The sequence below is a fragment of the Calliopsis andreniformis genome, unplaced genomic scaffold, assembly GCF_051401765.1.
Source record: "Calliopsis andreniformis isolate RMS-2024a unplaced genomic scaffold, iyCalAndr_principal scaffold0024, whole genome shotgun sequence".
Taxonomy (NCBI): Eukaryota; Metazoa; Arthropoda; class Insecta; order Hymenoptera; family Andrenidae; genus Calliopsis; species Calliopsis andreniformis.
The window spans coordinates 7,893,063-7,899,473 of NW_027480433.1; positions in this window are offsets into that span (position 1 = coordinate 7,893,063).

Here is a 6,411-nt window from a genome sequence, read left to right on the forward strand (position 1 = left end):
GCATAAAATACAATAAAAATCCAACAGTCTTTCCATCCTATAACAGGAATAATTGCAACCCGTGTGAAAGTGATGGTCATTTGTACGTTCCAGGCAACCTAGGCTTCACTCTAGGGCGTTGTTCCACCAGATCGAATTGTTAGGGCCTAAGAAGTCAACGCCAGAAGCATAAGATACATAATAAATATAACAGCTTTTCCATCGTATAGAACGAATAATAGCACCCAGTGTGATAGTTATGGTCATTTCTACGTTCCGGGCAACCTAGGCTTCACTCTAGGGTGTTGCTCCACCAGATCAAACAGTTAGGGCCTTAGAAGTCAACGCCCGAAGCATAAAATACAAAATAAACAGAACAGTTTTTCCATTGTATAAAACGAATAATTGCTACCACTGTAAAAGTTATGGTCATTTCTACGTTCCGGGCATCCTAGGCTTCACCCTAGGGCGTTGTTCCACCAGATCGAATAGTTAGGACCTAAGAAGTGAACGCCAGAAGCATAAAATACAATATAAATACAACAGCTTTTCCATCGTATAAAACGAATAATAGCAACCAGTGTGAAAGTTATGGTCATTTCTACGTTCCGGGCAACCTAGGCTTCACTCTAGGGCGTTGCTCCACCAGATCAAACAGTTAGGGCCTTAGAAGCCAACGCCCGAAGCATTAAATACAAAATAAATGGAACAGTTTTTCCATTGTATAAAACGAATAATTGCTACCAGTCTAAAAGTTATGGCCATTTCTACGCTGCGGGCAACCTAGGCTTCGCCTTAGGCCGTTGTTCCGCCAGATCGAATAGTTAGGGCCTAAGAAGTGAACGCCAGAAGCATAAAATACAATATAAATACAACAGTTTTTCCATCATATAAAACGAATAATTGCAACCAGTATGAAAGTTATGGTCATTTCTACTTTCCGGGCAACCTAGGATACACCCTAGGGCGTTGCTCCAACAGATTGAATAGTTAGCGCCTTAGAAGTCAACGCCCGAAGCATAAAATGCAAAATAAATAGAACAGTTTTTCTACCGCATAAAAGGAATAATTGCAAACAGTGTGAAAGTAATGGTCATTACTACGTTCCGGGCAACCTAGGCTTCACCCTAGGGCGATGCTCCACCAGATGAAACAGTTAGGGCCTTAGAAGTCAACGCCCGAAGCATAAAATACATAATAAATAGAACAGTTTTTCTATTGTATAAAACGAATAATTGCTACCAGTGTAAAAGTTATGGTCATTTCTACATTCCGAGCAACCTAGGCTTCACTCTAGGGCGTTGCTCAACCAGACTGAATAGTTAGGTCCTTAGAAGTCAACGCCAGAAGCATAAAATACGATATAAACACAACAGCTTTTCCATGGTATAAAAGGAATAATTGCAACCTGTGTGAAGGATATGGTCATATCTACGTTCCGGGCAACCTAGGCTTCACTGTAGGGCGTTGCTCCACCAGATCGAAGTGTCAGGGCCTAAGAAGTCAACGCCCGGAGCATAAAATACGATATAAATACAACAGCTTTTCCATCGTATTAAATGAATAATTGCAAACTGTGTGAAAGTAGTGGTCATTTCTGCGTTCCGAGCAACCTAGGCTTCACTCTAGGGCGGTGCTCCACCATATCGAATAGCTACGGCCTTAGAAGCCTACGCCTGAAGCATAAAATACAATAAAAATACAACAGTCTTTCCATCCTATAACAGGAATAAATGCAACCCTTGTGATAGTGATGGTCATTTGTACGTTCCAGGCAACCTAGGCTTCACTCTAGGGCGTTGTTCCACCAGATCGAATAGTTAGGGCCTAAGAAGTGTACGCCAGCAGCATAAAATACAATATAAATACAATAGTTCTTCCATCATATAAAACAAATAATTGCAACCAGTATGAAACTTAAGGTCATTTCTACTTTCCGGGCAACCTAGGCTACACCCTATGGCGTTGCTCCAACAGATTGAATAGTTAGGGCCTTAGAAGTCAATGCCCGAAGCATAAAATGCAATAAAAATACAACAGTTTTTCCGTCATATAACAGGAATAATTGCAACCAGTTTGAAAGGGATGGTCATTTCTACGTTCCGGGAAGCCTCGGCTTCACACTAGGGCGTTGCTCCGCCAGATCGAATAGTTAGTGCATTAGAAGTCAATGCCAGAAGCATAAAATACAATAAAAATACAACAGTTTTTCCATCGTATAAAAGGATTAATTGCAACCAGTTTGAAGGTGATGGTCATTTCTACGTTCCGCGCAACCTAGGCTTCACTCTAGGGCGTTGCTCCACCAGATCGAATAGTTAGGGCCTTAGAAGTCAACGCCAGAATCATACAATACAATAAAGATGCAACAGCTTTTCCACCGTATTAAACGAATAATTTCAACAAGTGTGAATCTTATGGTCATTTCTACATTCCGAGCAACCTAGGCTTCACTCTAGGACGTTGATCCAACAGATTGAATAGTTAGGGCCTTAGCAGTCAACGCCCGAAGCATAAAATACAATATAAATGCAACAGTTTTTCCATCATATAACAGGAATAATTGCAACCAGTTTGAAAGTGATAGTCATTTCTACGTTCCGGGCAACCTAGGCTTCACTCTAGGGCGTTGCTCCACCAGATCGAATAGTTAGGGCCTTAGAAGTCAACGCCAGAAGCATAAAATTCAATAAAGATGCAACAGTTTTTCCATCGTATAACAGGAGTAACTGCAAACAGTGTGAAAGTACTGGTCATTTCTACGTTCCGGGTCACCTAGGCTTCACTCTAGGGCGTTGATCCACCAGATCGAACAGTTAGGGTCTAAGAAGGCAACGCCAGAAGCATAAAATACAATATAAATATAACAGTTTTTCAATCGTATAAAGCGAATAATAGCAACCAGTGTGAAAGTTATGGTCATTTCTACGTTCCGGGCAACCTAGACTTCACCACAGGGCGTTGCTCCATCAGATCGAATAGCTAGGGCCTAAGAAGTGAACGCCAGCAGCATAATATACAATATGAATACAACAGTTTTTCCATGATATAAAACGAATAATTGCAACCAGTATGAAAGTTGTGGTCATTTCTAATTTCCGGTCAACCTAGGCTACATGCTATAGCGTTGATCCACCAGATCGAACAGTTAGGGCCTAAGAAGGCAACGCCAGAAGCATAAAGTACAATATAATTATAACAGTTTTTCAATCGTATAAAGCGAATAATAGCAACCAGTGTGAAAGTTATGGTCATTTCTACGTTCCGGGCAACCTAGACTTCACCACAGGGCGTTGTTCCACCAGATCGAATAGTTAGGGCCTAAGAAGTGAACGCCAGCAGCATAAAATACAATATGAATACAACAGTTTTTCCATGATATAAAACGAATAATTGCAACCAGTATGAAAGTTATGGTCATTTCTACTTTCCGAGCAACCTAGGCTTCACCCGAGGGCGTTGCTCCAACAGGTCGAATAGTTAGGGCCTAAGAAGTGAACGCCAGCAGCATAAAATACAATATAAATACAACAGTTCTTCCATCATATAAAACGAATAATTGCACCCTGTATGAAAGTTATGGTCATTTCTACGTTCCGGGCAACCTAGGCTTCACTCTATGGCGTTCTTCCACCACATCGAATAGCTACGGCCTCAGAAGTCAGCGCCTGAGGCATAAAATACAATAAAAATCCAACAGTCTTTCCATCCTATAACAGGAATAATTGCAACCCGTGTGAAAGTGATGGTCATTTGTACGTTCCAGGCAACCTAGGCTTCACTCTAGGTCGTTGTTCCACCAGATCGAATTGTTAGGGCCTAAGAAGTCAACGCCAGAAGCATAAGATACATAATAAATATAACAGCTTTTCCATCGTATAGAACGAATAATAGCACCCAGTGTGATAGTTATGGTCATTTCTACGTTCCGGGCAACCTAGGCTTCACTCTAGGGTGTTGCTCCACCAGATCAAACAGTTAGGGCCTTAGAAGTCAACGCCCGAAGCATAAAATACAAAATAAACAGAACAGTTTTTCCATTGTATAAAACGAATAATTGCTACCACTGTAAAAGTTATGGTCATTTCTACGTTCCGGGCATCCTAGGCTTCACCCTAGGGCGTTGTTCCACCAGATCGAATAGTTAGGACCTAAGAAGTGAACGCCAGAAGCATAAAATACAATATAAATACAACAGCTTTTCCATCGTATAAAACGAATAATAGCAACCAGTGTGAAAGTTATGGTCATTTCTACGTTCCGGGCAACCTAGGCTTCACTCTAGGGCGTTGCTCCAACAGATTGAATAGTTAGCGCCTTAGAAGTCAACGCCCGAAGCATAAAATGCAAAATAAATAGAACAGTTTTTCTATCGTATAAAAGGAATAATTGCAAACAGTGTGAAAGTTATGGTCATTTCTATGTTCCGGGCAACCTAGACTTCACCACAGGGCGTTGTTCCACCAGATCGAATAGTTAGGGCCTAAGAAGTGAACGCCAGCAGCAAAAAATACAATATGAATACAACAGTTTTTCCATGATATAAAACGAATAATTACAACCAGTATGAAAGTTATGGTCATTTCTACTTTCCGAGCAACCTAGGCTTCACCCGATGGCGTTGCTCCAACAGGTTGAATAGTTAGGGCCGTAGAAGTCAACGCCCGAAGTATAAAATACAATATAAATACAACAGTTTTTCCATCGTATAAAACGAATAATTGCAACCAGTGTGAAAGTTATGGTCATTTCTACATTCCGAGCAACCTAGGCTACACTCTAGGGCGTTGCTCCACCAGATCGAAATGTTAGGGCCTAAGAAGTCAACGCCCGAAGCATAAAATATAATATAAATGCAACAGCATTGCCATCGTATAAAATGAATAATTGCAAACAGTGTGAAAGATATGTACATTTCTACGTTCCAGGCAACGTAGGCGTCACTCTAGGGCGTTACTCCACCACATCTAATAGCTACGACCTTAGCAGTCAACGCCGGAAGCATAAAACACAATATAGATGCAAAAGTTTTTCCATCGTATAACAGGAATAACTGCAAACGGTATGAAAGTACTGGTCATTTCTACGTTCCGGGTAACCTAGGTTTCACTCTAGGGCGTTGCTCCACCATATCGAATAGCTAGGGACTTAGAATTCAACGCCATAAGAATAAAATACAATATAAGTACAACAGTTTTTCCATCGTATAAAATGAATAATTGCAACCAGTGTGAAAGTTATGGTCATTTCTACATTTCTAGAAACCTAGGTTTCACTCTAGGGCGTTGCTCCACCTGATCGAATAGTTAGGGCCTTAGAAGTCAACGGCAGAAGCATAAAATACAATAAAGATGCAACAGTTTTTCCATCGTATAACAGGAACAACTGCAAACAGTGTGAAAGTACTGGTCACTTCTACGTTCCGGGCAACCTAGGCTTCACTTTAGGGCGTTGCTCCACCAGATCAAATAGTTAGGGCCTAAGAAGTCAACGCCAGAAGCATAAAATGCAACATAAATACAACAGATTTTCCATCATATGAAACGAATAATTGCAACCACTATGAAAGTGATGGTCATTTCTACGTTCCGGGCAACCTAGGCTTCGCTCTAGGGCGTTGCTCCACCAGATCGAATAGTTAGGGCCTTAGAAGTCAACGCCCGAAGCATAAAATATAAAATAAATAGAACAGTTTTTCCATCGTATAAAACGAATAATTGCTACCAATGTGAAAGTTATGGTCATTTCTACTTTCCGGGCAACCTGGGCTTCACCCTAGGGCGTTGCTGCACCAGATGGAATAGTTAGCGCCTAAGAAGTGAACGCCAGAAGCATAAAATACGATATAAATACAACAGCTTTTCCATCGTATAAGACGATTAATTGCAACCCGTGTCAAAGTTATGGTCATTTCTATGTTCCGGGCAACCTAGGCTTCACCGTAGGGCGTTGCTCCAACACATTGAATAGTTAGGGCCTTAGAAGTCAATGCCCGAAGCATAAAATGCAATAAAAATACAACAGTTTTTCCATCGTATAGCAGGAATAATTTATAACCAGTGTGATAGTAGTGGTCATTTCTGCGTTCCGGGCAACCTAGGTTTCACACCAGGGCGTTGCTCCAGCAGATCGAATAGGTACGGCCTAAGAAGTCAACGCCAGAAGCATAAAATACGATAAAGATGCAACAGTTTTTCCTTCGTATAAAACGAATAATTGCAACCAGTGTGGAAGATATGGTCATTTCTACGTTCCGGGCAACTTAGGTTTCACTCTAGGGCGTTGTTCCACCATATCGAATAGCTAGGGACATAGAGTTCAACGCCATAAGAATAAAATACAATATAAGTACAACAGTTTTTCCATCGTATAAGATGAATAATTGCAACCAGTGAGAAAGTTATGGTCATTTCTACATTTCGAGCAACCTAG